This window comes from Triticum aestivum, chromosome 3B, assembly GCF_018294505.1.
Source record: "Triticum aestivum cultivar Chinese Spring chromosome 3B, IWGSC CS RefSeq v2.1, whole genome shotgun sequence".
NCBI classification, from domain to species: domain Eukaryota; kingdom Viridiplantae; phylum Streptophyta; class Magnoliopsida; order Poales; family Poaceae; genus Triticum; species Triticum aestivum.
The window spans coordinates 195,645,156-195,670,105 of record NC_057801.1 but is presented as its reverse complement, the minus strand read 5'-3'; the positions used below and the strand labels follow the sequence as shown (position 1 = coordinate 195,670,105).

Genomic DNA, 24,950 nt, shown 5'->3' with positions numbered 1-24,950 from the left:
AGGGCTCTAGTTCGGACCAGTACTTAGAGAAGCACTGGCCCGGGGGGGCTATGATAAAGAGAACCCTTGGGTTAATTAGTCCCAAGGGAAAGGTAGGTGGTGGTGAGGCAAATGGTAAAACTAAGGTTGGGCCTTGCTGGAGGAGTTTTATTCAAAGCGAACTGTCGAGGGGGTCCCATAAATCACCCGACCGCGTAAGGAACGCAAAATCCAGGAACATAATACCGGTATGACGGAAACTAGGGCGGCAAGAGTGGAACAAAACACCAGGCATAAGGCCGAGCCTTCCACCCTTTACCAAATATATAGATGCATTAATAATATAAGAGATATTGTGATATCCCAACATAACCCTGTCCACCATGGAGCAATCTTCAACTTCACCTGCAGCTAGCAACGCTATAAGAGGGGTTGAGTAAAGCGGTAACATAGACAAACAATGGTTTGCTAGGAAGGGTGTCAAAGGTTAGAGGTTCATGGCAATTTGGGAGGCTTGAAGAACAAGTTATAGGAAGCGCAGCAAAGCGATAGAACGAAGCAACTAGCATAGCAATGATAGTAGTGAGATCCAGGGTAGCGGTCATCTTGCCTGAAATCCCGCTAGGAAGAAGAACGAGTCCATGAAGAAGATGAAGCCACAAAGACAAACCAAGCGCAGATGAACGCATCCTCACGATCGCAACGAAACGGGAACTATCGAGAAGAAGCCCACAACATGGTAAACACACCACACATGAACAAGACATGATGCACAACAAGCATGATGCACAAAGCTAGATGAAGCTACTCATGGCAAGAGACTATGCAAACAAGAGCAACACATCAAAGCAAGTTTGAGGCCGGGAACAACATATAATAATTCCGGTAAGTCCTCATATGCAAATTTAACAATTGGTCCAGAACTGAATAAACCTTATGTTCAAGTTGTTAAACAGCAAGTTAAGATGCACCAAGAGTACCTACACGAAATTCTAGTCAAGTTACATATAAAGTTCATTTAGTTCGGAGCTACGGCCTAGAAGATATGAGCAAAACAACTTAAACATGGCATTTATGCAAAATGCACGCAAAACAAGGATGCAACATGGTAATATGGAACTACATGCAAAATCAAGCAAGTTTCATATAGAGCACACTCAAAACGGAGCAACGGTTCAACACATACACTATACAAGTTATAGCAACAAACTGTCCATAACAGCAACTAGGCATATTACAAGCATCAAAACAGTATGCTACAGCATCCAAACATAATAACAAAAGGCATGGGCATGAAGTACAGGTAAAGCATGACAAAACATGAACACTGAGCTATCTCCAGAAATCAATAGATCATGCTCAAAAAGACATGGAAAGATTGCCAATAATAACAGTTTTAGACTTAGCAGGAATAACATCAGGTTGCAATGTTTAGAGCTATCAAACAACATGTTACAGGAACTTAACATGGCAAAAAAAGGAATGGCATGAATCTACTAATTGCATAGAACAAAAGTCCCTTACTGACCATGAGCCAAAAGGACACAGAAGATATGATGGCACCCATGTAAACATGGCAAGTTATATGACAGATTCATACATGGCAGGAATAACAATAAGTAGGCATGTTGGTGAGCTTGAACCACTCACCACAGAGCAATACATGGCATGGCAAGGAAACCAACAGTAATAAGACATGTTTATGAAGCTAAGCATGGCAAGAGCAAATTCATAGGGTACATGGATCACTAGAAAAGCACATGGCCAAAACTGAACTTCATGTTAACAGGCTGACAGCAACATTATTTAGCAAGTTTGGAGCAATATTACAACATGTTACAGCAGGCTACAAATGCAACCAGGGGCATGAATGGATAGAGCATGACATGTATAACAAAACATCCTTAGTGAACATCTCCAGATTATGCATAGAATAACTAGTAGAAGCATGTTTACATAGCAACAAAATATAACAGAATCAGCCTAGCAAAACAGTAACAGCAAGTACCCTCCTTAACAAGCTCGATGCACTCAGTACACAAGTCACAAAAATACATGGATGGCACCACTGGAAAGATGGCATGGCATAGTTCACAACATATGTAGGACTCAAGTTCATAAGATGCACACATCAATCATGGCAAAAATGACAAAAGTGCATGTTATAACAGTTTTAGCAGATCAACATCAACATGCACTCTTCCAACAGCATTTCGGGCATCAAGAAGAGCTCAAATGAAAATTATGCAATGCAATGAAATGAAGTACTCGTCGAGGCGAACAATTTTACATATTACTCGCACGAAATGGAGCTACATGCATAGAGCTATGATGTGATGAAAATGGCATGATAATGTCAAATCTCAGGGACTTAGCAGATTTTCTCACCCCGGGGAAAAGTCAACGACGGCATGGATCTCGCCGGAAATGAGGAAGAGGAGGTCGCCGGAGTGCGGTAAGGACGGATCCGGCCGTGTGGCCTCCGGATCAGGCCGGATCGGGGCTGGAGGAGCAGGGGGGCCGGCGAGGGCAGGAGTGGAGGAGGCGGCGCAGGCGGGAGCTCGCGTGGCGGCGGGGTCCTCCGGTGACCGGTGCGGGACGAGGGAGGCCGGGTGGCGGCGCGCGGCAGCCGGCGTCGTCGGGCGTGGGCGGAGGGGCACGGCGGCGCGGGGGCGCGCGCGGGGCGCCGCGGTGGTCCGGGGAGGTGGCGGGGAGCGGAGCTCCGGCGGAGGCGGGCGTCGGCGAGCTCGGGCCGGGAGGCGCGGAGCGGCGGCGTCGGGCGGGCCCGACGTGGCCCGGGGCGGGCTCCCCGTGGGCCGAGCGGGCCGCGGCGGCGGGGAGGAGAGAGAGGAGGTGCGGGGACACGTGTCCGGCGGCGGAGTGGACATGTTCGGCGCGCGGAGGTGGAAGAGGCTAGGGTTTGGGGTGTTTGGTCCTGGGATTAGAGGAGGGGTGCACATATTTATAGGTAGGGGAGCTAGGAGTCTCCAAATGGGCTGCGGTTTTCGGCCATGCGATCGTGATCGAACGACCGAGAACATGGAAGAGACTTAGATGGGTTTTGGGCCACTTTGGAAGGGGTGTTGGGCTGCAAAGAGAAAGGGGCTATTGCGGTTACCCTGTTAACCGTTGGAGTATCAAACGACCTCCAAATGGCACGAAACTTGACAGGCGGTCTACCGGTGCTATACCAAGGCCGCTTGGCAAACCTCGGTCCATTCTGAGAACGTTTAACACCCTCACAAGAGAAGAGGCAAAAAGGGGACGCCGAATGACATATGAGTGCCGGATCACAAAACGGACAACGGGGAAAATGCTCGGATGCATGAGAGGAAAGCGTATGCAAAATGAAATGCACATGATGACATGATAAAATGCAACACGCATGCAAAAGACATGGCAATGACGGCGAATAACTGGCGGACACCTAGCGCATCAAATCCGGGGCGTTACACCTGTTTAATATGATCTCAGAACCTTAAGTGGTGATATTGAGTATGTTACTACCCCATTTTAGCAGGATGTCTCATTCTGAGCATTTTACTACCATTATGCTGCCGGAATTTCCCTAGGAGTTCGAGAGATACTAATTTCCTTGTCCTACATTCTACAATCTATAGTTGATGCTGATCTGTCCTTGGTTTCGTTTCTCAGGATGTCATCAGTTAAGCGAAGTTCTGTTGCTCGTAGCCAGAACCACGGAGATGGTAGGGATGAGGATCCTCCTGACCAGCCTTCGTTGGCAGAGTTGGATGAGGATCCTCCTAACCTCTTGTTGACACGTATTGAGGAGAACACCGCACATCAGTCCAAAGGGTCTGTAACCATTCATGACTTCATTCGCTTGCACCCACGTACCTTTCATCATTCCATCGAGCCACTCGATGCAGATGACTGGCTCTGTAGCATCACTCATAAGCTGCGTTCTGCGAACGTAGCTGAAGATGACAAGGTCACCTATGCCACATACCACCTGGAAGGTCCTGCTAGTCTTTGGTGGCAGAACTATGAGGCTATGCTTCCAGCTGGCCAGATTCCTACCTGGAGGGATTTCACCGAGGCTTTTCACGAGCATCACATTCCTAAAGCCCTCATCGATCGCAAGAGAGAAGAGTTCTGTAGTTTCACCCAGGGTAAGATGGCTGTTGATGCTTATAGTAGAGAGTTTGAGAACCTCGCCCGCTATGCTTCAGAAGAGGTGTCCACGGACGCCAAGAAGCAGGATAGGTTCCGGAAGGGTCTCAACCCCAAGTTGCGGCGTGATCTCCACCTGCATCATTGTGATACATTCCAAGCTCTTGTGAACAAGGAAATTAATGCAGAGACATCTCAGCTCACTTATGAGGAGTCTCGTAAGCACACCCGTGATTTGGGATCTTCCTCCGGTTCTAGTTCTCAGAAGTGCCGGATTTGGGTTCCAAACTCCGCTCTTCCTTCCGGATATACACCGAGACCATCCTATGTGGTGCCTTTCCCAGCTCAGTCGTATGCTCCACCCAGGCATGTTGGTAGACCGCTTGTCAGTGCGGGTCCACATCCAACTTCAGGGACTTGCTTCACATGCAGGAAGCCAGGACACTATGCACGTGACTGCTCTCAGACTAGTTATGCTCCACCCCAGTCCGAGAAGTCTGTTGGCTGTGTTAAGCCACTTGGCAAGATAAACAGTGTCACGTCAGCTCCCACTGAACGTGGACGTGTGCATCACGTCTCAGCTAAAGACGCTCATGATGATTCAGATGTCGTTCTTGGTACACTCCTTGTTAATTGCCATCCAACATCGGTTTTGTTCGATACTGGAGCGTCTCACTCCTTCATTTCTGAAAGCTATGCCAACTTGCACAACATGTCATTTTGTGATATGCCCTCTCCGCTGGTCATTCAAACTCCTGGATCCAAATGGCAAACTTCTAGTGTAAGCCATGGTACTGAAATCCTTGTTGACAGACTTGTATTCCTTGCATCACTTATAGCCCTCAAGTCTACAGATATTAACATCATCTTGGGTATGGACTGGATGAAAGCTCATTATGCCAAGATTGATTGTTACACCAGATCTGTTCAGCTTACACACCCATCTGGCAAGATAGTCACTGTCTCCACTAAAGTTGCAAAGCGTGAGCTCTATTCTCTTAATGCCAGCCCTCTTCCAGACCTTGAAGATATCTCGGTAGTCCGTGACTTTCCGGACGTCTTTCCAGAGGAACTACCAGGTGTTCCACCTGACAGAGATGTAGAGTTCGTCATAGATCTCATCCCAGGAATCGCCCCAATTTCTAGGAGACCTTACGAAATGGAACCCTTAGAACTAGCCGAGCTTAAGAAACAACTTGATGAGTCCTTGCAAAAGGGTTTCATCCGTCCTAGTTCTTCTCCTTGGGCTTGCCCCGTCCTCTTCGTCAAGAAGAAGGATGGTACGGACCAGATGGTTGTAGATTATCGTCCCGTTAATTTGGTCACGATAAAGAACAAATATCCGCTTCCCAGGATCAACGACCTGTATGATCAGCTCGTTGGATCCTCAGTCTTCTCCAAGATGGATTTGAGGTTAGGCTACCACCAAATCAAGATCAGAAACGGGGACATCCCCAAGACAGCCTTTGTCACTTGTTATGGCCAGTACGAGTACACCGTCATGTCTTTCGGTCTAACCAATGCTCCAGCTACCTTCTCCCGCTTGATGAACTCGATCTTCATGGAGTACCTAGATAAGTTCGTCGTGGTTTACCTCGATGATTTTCTTATTTACTCGAAGAACGAGGAAGAGCATGCCGAACATCTTAGACTTGTATTAGAAAAACTCAGAGAGCACCACCTTTATGCCAAGTTCTCCAAGTGTGAATTTTGGTTGCCAGAAGTGACCTATCTGGGCCACGTGATATCTGGTAAGGGTATTGCTGTCAATCCCGAGAGAGTTAAGGCCGTTCTTGATTGGACTCCACCTGAAACCGTTAAACAAGTTAGGATTTTGCTTGGTCTAGCCAGATATTGTCGCCGCTTTGTTGAGAACTGCTCTAAAGTGGCCAAACCCCTCACAAAACTTCTCAAGAAAGATAAAAAGTTTGAGTGGTCCCCACAGTGTGAGTACAGTTTTCAGGAACTGAAAAGACGCCTGACTTCTGCTCCCATACTTGTGCCACTGGATTTCACTAAAGACTTTGTTATCTACTGCGACGCCTCATGACAGGGACTAGGTTGCATTCTTATGCAGGATCGTCATGTGATTGCTTATGCATCTCGACAGTTGCATCCACATGAGGAGAATTATCCTACACATGATCTAGAGCTTGCAGTCGTAGTCTATGCACTCAAGACCTAGCGACATTACCTTCTTGGTAAACGTTGCGAGATCTACACCGATCACCAGAGTCTCAAGTATATATTCACCCAACCAGATTTGAACCTTAGGCAAAGACGTTGGCTGGAGTTGATCTCAGATTATGATCTAGGGATTACCTACACCCCAGGCAAAGCTAATGTCATGGCTGATGCGCTAAGTCTTAAATCCTATTGCAACAATCTCATGTTGCAGCAGGGTCAACCACTTCTTCATGAGGAATTCTGTAATCTTAACCTTCACATTGCTCCTCACGGATTCCTTTCTACCTTGGTGGCGAAACCTACTATTGTGGATCGTATCATAGAAGTCCAGAAGCATGATATGGGAATCTCCCGAATCAAGAAAAATATCTCCAAGGGAGTAGCTGGTTGTTTCTCTATGGATGAATGAGGTGTTGTTTACTTTGGGAACTGCTTGGTGGTTCCCAAGAGTCAGCAGATGCAACAATTGATTCTTAAGGAGGCGCATGAATCCCCTCTCACGATTCATCCCGGTAGTACTAAGATGTATCAGGACCTACGCCAGAGGTTCTGGTGGACTAGGATGAAGAGAGAAATCGCCGACTTTGTTGCTAATTGTGACGTTTGTCGTCGCGTTAAGCCAGAGCATCAAAGGCCTGCTAGCACCCTTCAACCTCTACCCATTCCTGAGTGGAAATGGGATAAAGTTGGTATTGACTTCATCACCGGCTTTCCCAGGACCAAGAAAGGGAATAATGCTATCTTCGTAGTCGTTGATCGTCTTTCCAAAGTGGCTCACTTCCTTCCTGTTCGAGAGAGTATCACTGCTAGCCAGCTTGCTGACTTATACATTTCTCGAATAGTGTCCCTCCATGGTGTTCCACTAGAGATCAATTCAGACCGTGGCAGTCTTTTCACTTCTCATTTCTAGGAGAGTTTCCAGACTGCCATGGGAACCCATCTTTCCTTCAGTACCGCTTTCCACCCTCAATCAAGTGGTCAGGTGGAACGGGTCAATCAAATTCTCGAAGACATCCTTAGAGCTTGAGTTATCTCATTCGGTATGGACTGGGAGAAATGTCTTCCTTTCGCCGAGTTTACTTATAACAATAGCTATCAATCCAGTCTCAAGAAAGCTCCTTTTGAGATTCTCTATGGACGAAGATGTCGAACACCCTTGAACTGGTCAGAAACCGGTGAAAGACAATTCTTTGGACCGGACATGATCCAGGAGGCAGAAGAGCAAGTTCGCATCATTCGTGAGAATTTGAAAACAGCCCAGTCTCGTCAAAAGAGCCAGTATGATCGTCATCATAAGGATATGACTTATGAAGTTGGCGACAAAGCTTACCTTCGGGTTACTCCTTTGAAGGGTACCCATCGATTCGGTATCAAGGGCAAGTTAGCTCCTCGTTACATTGGTCCTTTTCGCATTCTCGCTAAACGAGGAGAGGTTGCCTACCAGTTGGAACTACCCCCACATCTTTCTCGAGTCCATGATGTCTTCCACGCCTCTCAACTCAGGCGTTGCTTCTCGGATCCTATCCGCGGAGTGGACCACGAAACGCTTGATCTCCAAGATAACCTCACATAACAAGAGTATCCAGTTCGCATTCTTGATCAAGCAGAGCGTGTTACCCGATGTCGTAACATCAAGTTTCTCAAGGTTCAGTGGTCTCATCATTCTGAAAGAGAAGCTACTTGGGAGCGAGAAGATCGTCTTCGACTGGAGTACCCCACTTTCTTTCCGTCGACCCCAGAATCTCGGGACGAAAGTCTTTCAAGTGGGGGCGAGTTGTCACATCCCTAGTTCTGGTATGCTCAAGACTAGCTAGTCATTTGTGCATCATGTTTAAATTCCATTTAAATTGGAAATGGGGATTTGTGAAACCCTCAGAATCATTTCTGGAAATGACCCAGATAAAAATTGCACCAAAAAGGTCCAAGAAAATGTTCATGTTGCTCTCTGAAAATATTGGGCAGAGATAAAAATCAAACCAATATTTTTAGGAGCTCATAAGTATTTATTTTGGGCATTTTGAATTAATGCATTTATTTGCATTGGATATATATATGTTATATATATAACTAGCAGGTGCACCCGCGCAATTGGGCGGCTAGAGTAGTTTTTGTTATGTTTTATATATGGGACAGTTGATGTTTTCTGTTTGAATGTATGGATTTGTACATATAGTGTATGTAATTTTATAATAATTTTTATTTCACACCTTGTTCATTTTTACAGCCTCATTAATCATATTTATTTTCCAATTTCTCTATCTACTCTTATTTTAGTTTGGCCTCACATTTTGTTCTTTTTTTTATCGCATTAAATGACATCCGTTTTGAATTGTTTATGGTAGTTTGAGAAATGCAAAAGTTGTTTATTTTCCAACATGAATTTTGGCATGTAATTTATATATATTTCCCTAACATTGAAAAATGTTTGTTGATTCTTACTAATCTTGCTGATTATCTACAGGTGAAAAATCTAAAGATTTAGATCATATGATCCTTTGAATAACAATGTATAAGTTTCATCTATTTTTTTCGGGAAGTCTAAGTTCCATATTTTAAGAGCATTTTTCACCGGCAAAAAAGAAAGCATATTTTTATGGTTTTTATGTTTTCTAGGATCTGTGTATTCGATACCGAGAACTAAAAAAAAATATTGTACCCAATCTTGCATAGCCCATGTATCATGTGTCATGCCGAACGTACTTTTCTGTAAGCCCATGAGTGAAGATGATTACCACTCCGTATAATATTTTTTCTAAGTAAAACAGCCTGTACTCCCCAGTCCCAGTCATTTACATAAAACTCTCAGCCCTAAAAAAATATCTACATAGAACTCTCTCTCTCTCCGTGAAAAAAAGAACTCTCCTCTCCTCCCGTACGATCCCCACCAGGCTCCTCATACACATCCGCCATTTCTTCCGATTTGCCGCCGGCGAAGGACGGCGTCTTTGTGCCCCATCAGGAAACTAATCCTCACGCTATCCCAGATCCACATGTCGCTTCTTTTCTCCTGATTTTTCTTCCTTGGTGGTGGCACATGTGGCTGGGTGAGTGTGTGGATCTCGGCGAACTCGTCGACTCTGGCAACGCGGTCATGGAGATGTCCAGTGGGAACGCGGGCTGCGCTGCTCAAACTTGTCGTGCCCGGAGGCTCTAGATGTTGGGGCCGCGGAGGCATTGAGGGAGCTCACAGAGGAAGAAATATCTGCAAGACGTGAGTATCTTCTGTGAGTGTTGTTGCCCTCCTGCTGCCCGGACTTCTACCAAATGTAAGTGTTGTTTCAACCATATAAGTTTTTTTTGAAGTTAAATGATCTAGAAATCAGAATAAGATTTTATCTTTCCATTACTAAACAACTTTTCGTGTGAAATCAGAAATTATACAAAAACTTTGTGTGTGGAGAAGTGCACTTATACTTGTTTTCTGAATTCTGTAGTAGAGAACACAGTAAAGCAAACATATGGATCTATTGGAATTAAGTCTAACTGAACCTAGCAAGAGACCCTTGCATTTAATTATTGATTGACAGTAAAAAAAGGAGGTTTAGATGCACTTTTACTGAGGTAGGTAGCAAAAGCATCAGCTTAATGTGAAACATGCATGCGTCTAGCTGCAGGTTAAGTTTTCAAGTTCAGCGATTTATGTGCGGCTATTTTTCTTGTTGGTTTCTTACATCTTAATTACCACGTATAGGCACTGCTATATGGTGAACATATACAATGTTATATGGTGCACACACAAATGCAAGATCCGAATTAGCTACACATATGGTTTCTTATCTTGCTTATGGAATCTTGTCGGCTAATATGATTTCAGAATCATGTTTATCAAAGTGGTTATTATCCAAACTTTGTAATAAGATTTTAAAACTTTTGCCCACGTAGAAAGGAAGCTACATGTACACACTTGTTAACATCTATATGCATGAAATCAGTGTATGGCAATAATAATATGCATTGTCATGTTCTTACTAAGGTCATGATTTACCTCTTCCACATCTCATCTCTCAGTGTCTGGCTATGTTTCTATATTGTTTTGAGAAATTGCTGCCATGAGATCAAGTCTAAACATTGTTCAGTCTCGCCTTATCATCTCGTTTCCTTTGCCCCGACATGTTCTAATTGCATTCCTTGATTACGACAATACAGTTGCAATCATACTAATCTTTTGGTTATTAATTACTATGTAACTTGCTCATCTAAGAAAATGTAACTACTCATTGAAAATTGCTAAAATATCCTTTCATTGTAATTTACAGAATTATTTTTTATGGACTTCATATAGAATATCTATGATTCTTTTGCAAACATTTTGTATTGCCAAATTAATTTAAAAAATAATTTTTGTGGTGTTCACCAGATACAATGTTTTCTTAACTCATCTAATGTAGATCTTGTGAGAATCTATGGATTTGATATTTCAATTAGCTGGGCGCTCATCGCTTTTGTATTCAATGCGCGGTAGTTTGATAAGTGTATGGGATATTTTGATGTGTTAGCTATGGTATCATAGATGTCTATGTTCTTATTTGTCGTGCAAGTATGGAGATAAGCTTGCATACATGTATGCTAGCTTTCCTGTTTGCATCCGTGCATGTGGGAGTTGCAAAACAGTGTTAAAAAAAGTTGCAAAAATAAGATTTGCATTCAATTAGAATCCTAGATAGACAGGGACACCAGCTCTTCCAAGTTCGGCATACATGTCCGGAAAAGACTCATATATATTTTCAATATTATCCGATAAGGCGTTTTTTATTTGTTATAGACCTTCCTGCCTTTTTTCGGCTGTGTATGTGCTTTTTATTCCTGAGAACAGACCTCGCGTAGATTGCTCTTTTTAGTTGTTTTCATTTTCTAACTAATGTCTATGTATGCGTGTTGGACTCCCCTATACGTGTGTTATCTCAAAAAAGTTGGTGTGCTTTTTCTTTTTGAGTTGAAGTTGGTGTGCTTTTCTAACTAAAATGTGTACGTATGCATGTTGGACTTCCCTGTACGTCCTCTCTTGGAAAAAAAAAGAATTCCTCGTACACATGTCAATGATCTGTTGTGTACGCGCTCTATGTCTTACGTAACCTTTTCATCTTTAAAGCTCATCCGCTATAATAAGAATTAATGGAGTATATACTTTTAAACTAATAAGTACCAATTGATTGTTGTCATACAGAAAGGAAGCTACATGTACACACTTGTTAACATCTGTATGCATGAAAGCAGTGTATGGCAATAATAATATGCATTGTCATGCTCTTATTTTGTGTTTACGAAAATAATAAGAAATCCAATCTATAACATCCTTTTTGTACAGTATTTCCGGCCATAAATCTAAAACATGGACGTCACACTTTTGAACCATACATTGTATTGTTTAATCATGATTATTTATCCTTCATATGCATTTGTTTGTATAACAAAAAATTAGAAGATCGCTTTGTATACTATATTCTTTGCGCTATCTTCGCCTGGGTACTCCGTGTTGTCAATCAACACCTTTAATCCTTCTCTGGTTGTGACTCTTGATAATGCTACATATAATTGCCCATGGAAGAAGACTTGCTTAGGCAAATATAGGCCCACCTTGTTTAGGGATTGACCTTGGCTTTTTGTTATGGTCATTGCGAAATAAACTGATAGAGGATATTGCCTTCTTTTCAGCACAAAGGGCCACTTTGAGTCGCTTGGTGACATAATGATTATAGGTATGTATACCTTGTCACCGACGTGTGTTCGTGTGATTATTTGTGCCTCAATGTACCTTTTTTCCCAGCTGTGTGATAGTCATTCTTGTGCCATTGCATAAACCGGCTGCTTGTTTCGTAGGAGCATCACCTGCAAACCTACCTTCAATTTTAGCTCGTGGACTGGAATTCCTGGGAAGATCATGTTGCTAAGGAGCTCTGTTGCACACATATTCTCCATTGTGTTGTAATTCATTGTTTCCTTGCACACAGTGTCCAAGTATAGGTATTTCATCTCTTCACCTTGTAATTCGCTCATTATGTAGTCATTTATCGTAACTGTTTCATTCCTTGGACACAAGATTGCTCTTTCTTCGAGAAATTCACGGTTACGATAGTCTTGCTGCAAGTTTGGGTACGTGCTTTTTACTATCTCTTCTTTGCGGTCTTCTCCTTTATGTAGAACTATGTCTTTAGGTATTCTTACCCAATCATCTCCTTCGTTTTTTTCATCGCAGATCGTAATATCCATTCTGCAAATTCGGCCACATTTTGCTTTTCTATTGGATCTTCTGACAGACTTTAGCCGCATGTTTTCAGTTAGTCTAAATATTTCGAAGTACTTCCATAGGTATGACCTTTTGACCGAGGCATTTACTATCTGCTCTCTCTTTTCCTTTGTTATGACTTGAAATATTTGTCTGAAGTCACCTTCTAGCACAACTTTCATGTCACCAAATGACCTTTCTTCACTATTTTGGTTTGTGAACCTTAGAATATCCCTAAGGCTATTTTCTAGTGCATTGAAGCAGTGTTTGTTTGCCATAGGAGCCTCGTCCCATAGTATTAGTGAGGTCTTCTTTACCAGTTCAGCCAAATGTGAGCCTTGTTTTATCTCACATGTTGATTCTTCCATGGTATTTATTGAAATGTGGAATCTTGAGTGCGCTATTCTTCCACCTTGTAGGAGCAAAGCTGCAACGCCAGATGATGCTAACGCAAGCACTTTCTTTCCCTCTGACCGTAGCTTCGTTGTAATTGCTTTCCACAGATAAATTTTGCCTGTGCCACCGTAGCCTTCTACAAATATCTATTTTCCAAGTCCTTTCGCAACTGATTCCATTATTGCATCAAAGGTCATTTTCTGACCATGGTTAACATTGCTTATTATGGTTTGGTGCTCATTCTTTAGTGCCTCCATGCCATAGCTAAGTTTTTCGTTTATCATTCTGTTCCCAAGTTCTTCAAGTTCTGTAGCATTTGGTAGTTCTGTATTTGGATAGTCCTTTAGTGTCTTTCCTTCTTGCCTCATTAGTTTGTCTATCTCAATCAGAGCATATGCCTTTTTCTGTGAATCAGTGAGCTACAGCATAGGAAAGTTAAGGATAATTCTTCTTTTGTACTGGATATCTTTAGACAGTGCCTCCCATGTTGATTCCCTCAACATCTTTGGGCTGGTCACCTCACAATGGCATAAAATTGTGGTGAATAATTGTCGTAATTGTGTCCCTGAGACCCAGCATTATGCTTCATTGATGCATTCAATCCACTCACTGTCGTCATCAAGAAATCCAAGCGCTTGGCATGCTTATTTGTATGTTGGGTGAACAGCTCCATTAACGGTTCCAATATCCTGAATGATGTGCATCCTTTCTTGGTGTTTAGAAGCATTCTCATATAATACCGGTTGCCACTTGCAGAGTTTGCATAGTAGATTCTTCCAATAGCGAAGCCCCGTTTCGGCTCCTCAAGTTTTGGTTTCGCTTTTCCATAAAAATTTTGATGGGAATTCTGCATAGGTTAATTCTTTTCCCGCCTCATGTATTTTGTTTGCCTCCATCAACTCAGTGAACTTAGTACTCGTGGATCCTGGCCTTCTACTATCTTATCAATGTCAGTCGAGTCTAGAAAAATAACTTCTTGATCATTTTCAATGTGGAATGGTAGTCTCTTGACTGGTGGATCACGATGGTGTGTAGATCAAACTGGAATATCCACCAGTATGCTCCAGTTGTTGATATGTATCTCATCTCTAGGTATTTCTTGATGTCATCATAGTCGTTTGCCGCATCTCTTTCCTTTAGTAAGGCCATTACCTGATCGTCATCTTTATGGATGTTCTTAAATAGGTACTTGATTGACCTGGGCCTGTTGCACCACTTGACATTTATGTGACCTTGGAATTGACCAAAAGGTTGCGGTTGTATGGTACGACAAATCTGTTGTTGAGCATTGCTCCTCCCTTTTTGATCTTCCTTCCATTGTCTCACCTTCTATATACTGGAAACCCATCCTCATGGATTGTGGTATCGACATTGTATCCTTTTGGGAAGTGTTTAGTGCATCTGTTGTCGATCATGCATGGTGATTTTGTATTTGCCTCTCTGCAAGGCCCGTGCATCATGAAATTTTCAACAGCTTCATATCCGTCCGGATCAACATCTTTGTCCGAGATCTCCGCACTGATTGTTTGGTCAATTTCTGATGATCCTTTGCACTTATATCATATCTAGGCTAATAAGCTCATCAGTGGTAGGATTGACTGAATACCACATTCGTATTTGTTTTACTTGATGAATGTTCCAGTTCAGTCCCGTTGTATTTAAGTCGCTCAACTTCTTGCATGTCATAGTGTTTTGCCTTGAATATTAATAGGGAGCAATTTGTCAATTGATATAGTGTTTATAAAGATTCTAACCGGAGAAAATAAGACTGTTACTAACAATTACCAAATTATCTGATGATTTAGGCCAAAAGTGCTTTGGCGTCACTTCTTCCGAGGTCGATTGGAGTAGCTGGGCATGGCTTTGTCATGCGTTGAGTGTGCTTTGGCGTGACTTCGTCGGACGTAGAGTGAAGCGGCTGGAGGTGGCTTTGCGTATCAAATGTCGAGTTGCCCAGTTGCGTGTGATGTCTTCAAGCCATCTGAGTTGCCGAGTCGCGTGTGATGTCTTCAAGCCATCTTGGTTGCCGACATCAAAAATTTTGGTGTGTGCTTCTACGGCCGGCTGTACTTGTTTATATATGGGTGGAGGTGCGTGGGTTGAGGTGGCCGAGACCGTGAAAGCAGATCGGAAACCTGTCTTTTTTTCATGTCTTGGTTCCTGTTTTGGAACTTCCTCACGTGAGGTCTGGTTAGGTCCAATCGTTGTCCTTATTTGTTTAGGTTTCCTACTATTTTTGCTTCCTTGACCCATTGATTAAAAGATTTTTTTTTTCTGCGGGCTAGTTGACGATTTGGATGGAACCTATGTGCACTATTTGTACGTGGCATGTTATACTACTTGTACATGTACATATTTTTACGTAACGTAATGGCTTGTTGCCTTTTGTTTTAAGTATATAATAGATATATGTCCAAAAATTGTGCCACTTGTTGGGGAGCTCTGGAATAATACCACTAGTTCCTACAAAAAATGGCATAAGAAAATAAAATGATTTAGTATTTTTATTAAATCAAAACAAATGTCAGAAAATAGAAAAGAGAAACAAAAACAGAAAAAGCTTACCTGGCGCTTACCTACAGCGGCCTGGCGCCTCCGGCCGGCCCGTTCCTGTTTTGGCCTAGCCCACCAGGGGCATAGCCGTCTTCCTCCTCTTGCCAGTAGGCACAGGGGAAGCGGTGCCCGACGCCGTGCGCGCCGGCACGCAGCTGCCTGCCTGGCGTCCTCCTCGTCGCCCTGGAACGCCCAGATGACGCCACACGCCCCCGGACCCTCTCACTCTCCCCCAGTCCTCTTCTCTCCTCTCCCTCGCTTTCTCTCTCGCGTTCGAACGCGCCCGCCGCCGCCGACGAGCACCACCTCGGCCACCAGCCACCCCTCGCCTGCCGCTGTGCCCAGAAGCTCCGCCACATCGCCGGCTACCTCTCCATCAAGCCACGCGCCTCGGGAGGCCCTGGAGAGTCGCCATCGCCGCCGTCTTCATCTCCGGTCGCCGGAGATCGTCTTCGCCGCCCCGCCGTCTTCAGCGCGTCCCCGAGCTCGTCGACAAGCCCGTTGAGTCCGTTGTGAGCCTCTGCTCCGTCTCCCTCTTCCCTTCCTCCATTCTCGCGCCGTAGCCCCCTTTCCCCGCCATGGCCGTAGCTTCCCGCCGCCGTCCATGTCGCCGCCGTTGCCCTGGTCACCGCAGCCCGCAACCGAGCGCGTCACCGTGCTCCTGGTGCCACGAGGGTGCCGTAGAGCCCCTCGGGTGGCCTCCCCGTGCCCCGCAGCCTGCTCCCGCTCGAAGCCGTGCTCCGGCCGCCGCCGCGAGCTTCGCTCCGGCGAGCTCCGCCGCCCCCGCAGCCTCCCGTCTGCTCCCCTAGATGCGGACGAGCCCGGGCTACGCCCCGGTGCCCTTAGCTGCCGCCCCCGTGGCCTGTAACACGGACGCCGCCGCGTCCTGAGGTCGCCGCCGATGACCTCGCCGGCCTGACATGCGGGCCCTGTCGGCCAGGTGATTAGCTTAGCTCTAAACACCATTTAAGCTAACTCTGATGCTGACAGTGGGCCCCTGCGCCCTAATCTTTTAATTAGATTAGTAAAACCCCCTTGTTTAACACTGTGTCACTGACGTGTGGACCCCACACGTCAGGTTTGACCTGGTCAGCACCGTTGACCTGCTGACGCAGGCATGACGTCATGCTGACGTAGTTATCCATTTTCTGGATTTAATTTAAATCAGGAAATTCCAGAAAATGATATAAACTTCAAAAATTCGTAGAAATTCAACCGTAGCTCAGATTGAAATAATTTATATATGAAAAATTATCAGAAAAATGCAATCTATTCATTTGTACTAGTTTGATGCATGACAAACCAACTTATACCTACTGTATAAGTGAAACACTAAAATGGCATATATAAGAGCTTAATTTGGAGTTGCATTTGAACCCTTGATTCAAATGGACTTCATTCAATTTGATTACTAGTTGCATTAGCTCAAACAGCATCACATCTACATGCCATGTTCATGCATCATATTGTTGCATATGTTTGTGTATTGATTGCCGACACCGTTCCTTCTCAATAGGTCTTGCTCCGAAGAGTGCTCGATAGTACCTGTCTGTGAAGCAGTGCCTCCTCTGTTGATCTACTAGGCAAGCAAACCCCCTTGTTCATTCCAATACAATCCTACTCTCTCGCTCCTGCTCTCAGTTATTGCATTAGGACAACAACGATTCAACTGCTACTTTGTGCTGCGGTAGTTGAACCCATTCCTCTACATGACCTGTCATTGCCATAGTAAATGGTTGAAACCCACTAGCATGTGTAGGAGTTGATTGAAGCCATTGTTGTGTTCCTACCATGCCATGCCTGCTATTGCTTAGAGTGTGTCAGGTCTGATTCATTGGGAATGAATTGGAGTATAGTGCTATATGTTCTGATGCTGAGAGTGAGCGTGTGAACACGATTTGGTAAAGGTAGCAGTGAGAGGCCATGTAGGAGTACATGGTGGGTTGTCTCACTAGAACCGTCCTTAAGCACTGAGTTCTATGTATGTTTTCCAATGACTCGATACTACCACACATTGGGTTCGGGCAACTCGGCCCCTCTCGACTTATTAACCAACTTGGTCTCTGTCCAGGAGTCGCAACTAGTTTCTGGTGTTTGTAGGTAGTGTTAGTAGTCTACCAAGTGGCACCCGGCCAGGTGGGCTTGGGAAAGACTAGGCACAGTGGCACGGTGTACCAAGTGGCACCCGGATGGTGGGCTTGGGAACCCTGCTCACATCGTTTGGGGCTGTGAGCGACACCCCGGCTGGATCTCCTTGCGGATGGAACCCGAATAGGCGATAAACCTGGACTAGAATCTTGTGTGGTTAGTCAGCTCGTGGCCGACTCCCTCGCTAGGCTTCCGCTTGAAGGTTGCTGAGATACACGACGTGTACATGGTGGTAAGTGGCGAGGTCGTGTGTGAAGAAGTACACCCCTGCAGGGTTAACATGATCTATTCGAATAGCCGGGTCCGCGGTTATGGACTTCTTGGATGCTTACATGGTACATAGACAACTTGAAGTGGATACTCTAAAATGCTCAAGACAAGTGTGAGTGCTACGGATGGCCTTCTCGTAGGGAGACGGGGATGAATCCATAATAGTGTATTGTGTGGTGATTAGTGGACTCGTGTGCGCCATACCACCTCAAAGAAGTTCTGGTAGTCGTAGAACAGGATAGCCACAGAGTCAAAGCTGGCTTGCCGCAACTAAACCCCACATTACCCTCTTGATACAAATGCATGTATGATAGGATCTGATGTAAGTCTTGCTAAGTACCTTTGTACTCATGTTGCTTTATTTATGTTTTTGCAGCGGAGACTTCGGTCTTACTAGTGTTCTCGTGGACTTCGACAAGTAGCTTGTACCTCAGCTACGATCTTGATCGGATATTGTAGTTAGTCAGGCTTTTCAGCCTTTTTCATTTGTAGATGTCTGTACCCAGACATGTAATGCTTCCGCTTGTTGCTTGTATGCTCTGTATGATGGGTCCTGTGACCCCTGTTTGTAATAAATGCTATGATGGCTCTTCTGAGCCTTTATCTATATGGGTTGTTGAGTTATGCTGTGATGCCATGTTGTACATCACATACTTGCATGTTATGCGTACGTGTAATGTGTATTGATATGTGTGGGACCTGACTATCTAGTTGTTTATCCTTAGTAGCCTCTCTTACCAGGAAATGTCTCCTAGTGCTTCCACAAAGCCCTGGTAACTTGCTACTGCTCCGGAACACTTACGTTGGCCGGCATGTGTCCTTCTTCGTTCCTGTGTCTGTCCCTTCGGGGAAATGTCACGCGGTGTCTACCGGAGTCCTGTTAGCCTGCTACAGCCCGGTTTACCGAAGTCCTGCTAGCCCAGTTGCTACAGCCCAGATTCACTCGCTGATGACCGACACGTTCGTTGCTGGGTCATGTATGCCTGTCCCTGTAAGTTAGTGCCGCTTTGGGTTCACGACTAGCCATGTCAGCCCGGGTTCTTTGTCATATGGATGCTAGCGAAACTATCATATACGTGTGCCAAAAGGCGCAAACGGTCCCGGGCATGGTAAGGCGACACCCGTGGGAATACCGTGCGTGAGGCCGCAAAGTGATATGAGGTGTTACATGCTAGATCGGTGTGGCATAGAATCGGGGTCCTGACAACATCTTAGTGTTTCCTGGGTGAATTGAATATGGTGAATCGTGGGCCTCTTGCAGAATCAACTTCCTGATCTCGGGGTCATTAGGCACATATACACGATCCTCAAACCATAAAGTGTCGTGCTCATCCTCACGAAATCCTTTAGCCTTTCCTTTTCTCATCCTTTCCTTTATCTTGACAATCTCCTTGTCAGTCTTCTGAGCTTCTCCGATCTAACCCATCAAAGTGGACTGAATTTCTAATGCCGCTACATAACCTCACGGGACCATCTCCAAGCATAACTCGCGAAGATCATCTTCTAACTCCTTAGGTAATCCTCCCGTCATGAGCGTGTTAACATAACTCTTGCGGCTCAACGCATCTGCTACTACATTGGCCTTTCCAGTTTGATAGTGTAATTTCATATCATATCCTTGATCAGCTCCAACCATCTCCTTTGTCGGAGGTTCAACTCCTTCTGCATGAAGATATATTTCAAACTCTTATGATCCGTGTATACCTCACAATGGTTTCTGATGAGAAAATATCTCCATGTCTTCAGCGCATGCACTACGGCTGCTAACTCCAAATCATGCGTAGCCTAATTCAACTCATGAGGCTTAAGCTGTTGTGAGGCATATGAAACAACTCTTCCTTCCTGCATAAGCACTACTCCAAGTCCTCGACGTGAAGTATCACAACACACTTGATAATCCTTGCATTGATCTGGGAGAATCAGCACTGGGGCTGTAACAAAACATTTCTTCAACTCCTCAAAACTGGCTTCACACTCCTCAGTCCATTTAAACTTAGTATCCTTCTTCAATAACTCTGTCATGGGCTTTACAATCCTGGAGAAACTTTCAATGAACCTTTGATAATATCCTGCGAGTCCAAGAAAACTCCTGATCTCTCCAACTGATGTCGGTGCCCCCCATTTAGTCACAGAAGCAACCTTGGTAGGTTCTACTACTATTCCTTCTCCGGATATAACATGTCCGAGAAATCCAACTTCCTTTAACCAAAACTCACATTTGCTGAACTTGGCATACAACTGCTGTTCTCTGAGCTTCTCAAGAACCAAATGCAAATGCTCCTTATGCTCCTCTTCATTCTTTGAGTAGACCAATATATCATCAATGAACAACACGATGAACTTATCCAAAAACTCCATAAACAGCTTGTTCATCATGTTCATGAAATAGGCAGGCGCGTTAATCAGACCAAATGACATAACGGTATACTCATAAAGCTCGTACCTTGTGGTAAAAGTTGTCTTTGGTATATCCTGCTCTCGAATCTTGAACTGGTGATAACCCGATCGAAGATCAATCTTAGAGAATACTTTAGCTCCTTGCAACTAGTCAAACAAATCATTGATCATCGGTAGAGGGTATTTTGTTCTCGATCGTCACCTCATTCAATGCACAATAATCAACAACCATCCTTAAAGAGCCATCCTTCTTCTCCACTAGAAGCACTAGGGCTCCCCAAGGTGATGAACTTGGTCGAATGTAACCTTTATCCAGTAAATCCTTAATCTGCTTCTTAATTTCCTCCAGATCCTGTGCGGGCATCCGAGACGGTCTCTTTGATATTGGCCCGGTGCCTGGCAATAGCTCAATCAAACACTCAATGTCTCGATCCGACGGCATGAGTGGTAACTGCTCCGAAAATATGTCGGGGTAATGCTTCACCACTGGTACTTCCTCCTGTACTACTCCTGATAAGGAATTTACTTGAGTCCTCTTTGGCACATGTCGGGACACATACTTGATCCTCCTTCCTTCTAGGGTGGTGAGGAATATCGACTTACTAGCACAATCAATGTTTCCTCCATACTTCGATAACCAATCCATGCCTAATATTATATCCAATCCTTGTGATTCCAACATTATTAGGTCCGAGGGAAACACATGTCTGCCAATTGTCAAGGGTAACCGATCACACCATCGGCTGGCCATATACTCTGCTCCTGGCGAGCTTACTAACATGGGTGACCTAAGGGCTAGGGTTCGCAATTTAAACTTGTCCACAAATCCCCTTGATATGTATGAATGCGATGAACCAGTATCGAAAAGAACAAGTGCGGGAAATGTATTATTCAAAAACTTATCGACAACTGCATTGGGTTGATCCTCTATCTCCTCCACGCTGATGTAGTTCACCTGACCTTTGGCGAAGGGGTTGGGCTTCTTGGCAGATCCTCCATTGCCATTTCCATTCTTTGCGTCGGGACATTCATTGGCATAATGTCCAGTCTTCTGGCACTTGAAACAGGTAACGTGGCTCAAATACCTCTTGGCTGGTGCTGAAAGGTCGTTGGAACGGTTCTGGCTGCTGCTTCCTCCGTTTCCATTGCCATTCTTGGAGCCACTATGGTTGTGCGAACTTGCTCCGTTCTGCATGTGTCCTCCATAGTTATGGGTATGTCCTCCCGAGTACGGGGAATAGCGGGGCTTTTGCTGAGCTCCTAAAGCGTACCTCCCCTGTCCATACTTCCTCTTGCGATTATCAATCTGTTGCTCCTTGCCTTCAATCATAAGAGCCATGTCTACCAACTCCTGGTAGTTTTTGAATGTTACCACCATCAACTGCATGCTTAGCTCATCATTCAGTCCTTCCAGAAACTTCTCCTGCTTAGCGGCATCTGTAGCTACGTCATCAGTGGCATAGCGTGCTAACTTGCTAAACTCATCCACATACTGGCCCACTGTGCGTCCACCTTGGTGCAAGTTGCAAAACTCACGCTTCTTCATGCTCATAGCTCCTGCTAAAACATGGGCAGTGCGGAAAGCCTGCTGAAACTGATCCCATGTAATAGTGTCAATGGGGTAAGTGGCTGTGAAATTCTCCCACCATGATGTGGCAGGTCCATCAAGCTGATGTGCGACAAAATGCACTCTCTCTGGATATGTGCATCCTACAGTGGTCAGCTCTCTTCCAATCTTGCGGAGCCAATCATCTGCAACAATCGGCTCGGTGCTACAAGAGAACACCGGCGGATTCAACCTTAGGAAACGAGCTAGGTGATCAAAAGGGGGTGGTGGTGTTGGGTTGTTGTTGTTGTTGTTGTTGTTGTTGTTGTTGTTGTTATTGTTGTTGCCTTGGTTCTGATTCTAGACTAAAAGCTGCATCAAGGTATTCTGCTGCTGGATCAACTAAGTGAGCTCCGATGGGAAGGCAAATCCATTGTCACTTCTCGGAGGCATCTGATGGGTTTAGAAGGGGTGAGAAAACAGAATAGAATAGGGGTCTAAGAGAGAGTCACTACCCATAATGCTCATGAGACAAACACAATCAATTTCACTTCAATCAATAGCACACAAGTCACACAAAACGGTCTAACCTATAACTACAAACTCGATTGTTGCAACTACTTGGAGGGAAAATACTACTAATTACAATGGTGGTCGTCTAGAAATTTTCATCAGAGGATGACTCCATGATATCTGCTCCAGCTTCATCAACGTAGTCATCATCACTATCAGGGTCGGAGTCAGTGTCATCGAGGATGATGTAGTCTCCTAGTTGGATGTCCTTCTTTGGCACGAGGTCTCCCATGAACACTCCTAGCTTCTTCGTCAGGTCTTCATTCTTCTCCAGTAGTATAGCAATCTCTTCCTCGTATCCATCGCGTGTACACCTGATCTCCTCTTCCAGCTCGTTGTTTCTCCTCACCAGTTTCTTGATCTTCTTCATGTGAATACTTTGTTGATTCTCCTGTCGACGAATATGATCTCCCATATCTTGTATGTAAGCTACAATTCATCCATCCCTCCTGGTGCGAATCATCTCCCACTTGTCATCTCGGTGGCCACATATCTGGTAAACGGTATTCTCCAGCTCCTTGTGATACACCTCACATATGCATGCAAATATGATATGTGCGGCCATGCTCTTTCCAATACTCCAGCTTGGTGCATTTAGGTAGAAATCAATAGGATCCGTTGTTGGTGCAGAAGTCCTCCTAGGTATCCATACTTTGATCTTCCAGTGCTCCTCTTCTGGTACAGATGTAGAGAAATTCCCCGTGAAGCTTGGTAGGCCGATGTTCAAATACTTAATGACTTCCTTCAAGTGCTTTCCGAAAGGGGTATTGTCATCCGGTTGAGTCAACTTGTTCCTATAATCCGCCATCTATAGAGTAGAAAGAGAGGAGAATTAGAAATGAGTAGAGAAGAGAAATCATGTGGCTCATTCTAGTGGTCGCGTCCTACAGTCAACGTGTGCTTTGATACCATCTTGTAGCTGTCGGCGTTCTGGGAACAGGGGTCCCCAGACTTGCCTGCCTGCGGCCTACGGCGTGGCTCAAGTGGTGGCCCATTATGGACCGTCTTCATCAACCCAAGCTCAAGACCCTCACGGGGAGGATGACGCAACACTTCCTCAGGGGCGGCCTCATCAGGCAGGATCGCAAGGAGGCGGAGAGATCAAGGCAGGAGTACCTCGCGAGGTGCTCATGACGCAAGCCATGACGATCGAGACCAGGCCGGCGCCAGCCTGCTAATGATCCACAAGTATAGGGGATCTATCGTAGTCCTTTCGATAATTAAGAGTGTCGAACCCAACGAGGAGCAGAAGGAAATGATAAGCGGTTTTCAGTAAGGTTTTCTCTGCAAGCACTGAAATAGTAGGTGATATATAGTTTTGTGATAAGAAAATAGTAACGAGCAAAAAGTAAATAAAGTAAATAAAGTGCAGCAAGGTGGCCCAATCCTATATGTAGCAAAGGATAAGCCTGGAAAAATTCTAATAATGAAGAAGAAGCTCCCAAGGACACATTGGGAATTATCGTCAAGCTAGTTTTCATCACGTTCATAAGCTTCGCGTTTGGTACTGTGATAATTTGATAGGTGGGTGGACCGGCACTTGGGTACTGCCCTAACATGGACAAGCATCCCACTTATGATTAACCCCTATTGCAAGCATCCACAACAACAAATAGGAGTATTAAGGTAAACCTAACCACAACATTAAACATATGGGTCCATATCAACCCCTAACGAAGCAATGCATAAACTAGGGTTTAAGCTTCTGTCACTCTAGCAACCCATCATCTACTTATTACTTCCCTATGCCTTCCTCTAGGCCCAAATAATGGTGAAGTGTTATGTAGTCGACATTCACATAACACCCTTAGAGGAAAGACAACATACAGCTCATCAAAATATCGAACGAATACCAAATTCACATGACTACTAATAGCAAGACTTCACCCATGTCCTCAGGAACAAACGTAACTACTCACAAAGCATATTCATGTTCATAATAAGAGGGGTAATAATATGCATAAAGGATCTGAACATATGATCTTCCACCAAGTAAACCAAACAGCATCAACAACAAGGAGTAATCAACACTACTAGCAACCCACAGGTACCAATTTGTGGTTTTGATACAAGATTGGATACAAGAGATGAACTAGGGTTTTTGAGATGAGATGGTGCTATTGAAGATGTTGATGGAGATTGACCCCCTCCCGATGAGAGGATCGTTGGTGATGATGTTGGTGATGATTTCCCCCTCCCGGAGGGAAGTGTCCCAGGTAGAACAGCTCCGCCAGAGCCCTAGATCGATTCCGCCGAGGTTCCGCCTCGTGGTGGTGGAGTTTCGTCCCGTAAGCTTGCCCATGAATTTTACCAGGGGAAAACCCTTCATATAGAAGAAGATGGACACCGGAAGCCCACCAGGGGGCCCATGAGATAGGGGGTCGTGCCCTAGGGGGGGGGCGCCCCCTGTCTCCTGGACACGGTGTGGGCCCCTTGGCCTATTTCTTTTGTCCAAAAATTCTTATTAAATCTAAAAAGTTGTTTCGCGGAGTCTCAGGGCTTTTGGAGTTGCGCAGAATAGGTTTCCAACATTTGCTCCTTTTC

General features: G+C 44.8%; 1 long non-coding RNA gene across 9 annotated transcripts; it reads left to right on the top strand.

Annotated features, from left to right (window-relative positions):
• The first annotated feature begins 9,114 nt into the window (after positions 1-9,114).
• Positions 9,115-15,285, top strand: LOC123069329 (uncharacterized). Of its 9 annotated transcripts, XR_006432447.1 has the most exons (9): positions 9,116-9,566; positions 11,953-11,996; positions 12,118-12,261; positions 12,338-12,390; positions 12,494-12,606; positions 13,676-13,774; positions 13,923-14,011; positions 14,105-14,183; positions 14,725-15,285. It is a non-coding gene; the product is annotated as an uncharacterized lncRNA (long non-coding RNA). The 9 variants fall into 9 exon arrangements; XR_006432445.1 differs by having other exon boundaries at positions 13,676-14,011; XR_006432451.1 differs by lacking the exons at positions 13,676-13,774; positions 13,923-14,011; positions 14,105-14,183 and adding exons at positions 12,804-12,854; positions 12,943-13,111.
• The last annotated feature ends 9,665 nt before the right edge of the window (positions 15,286-24,950 follow it).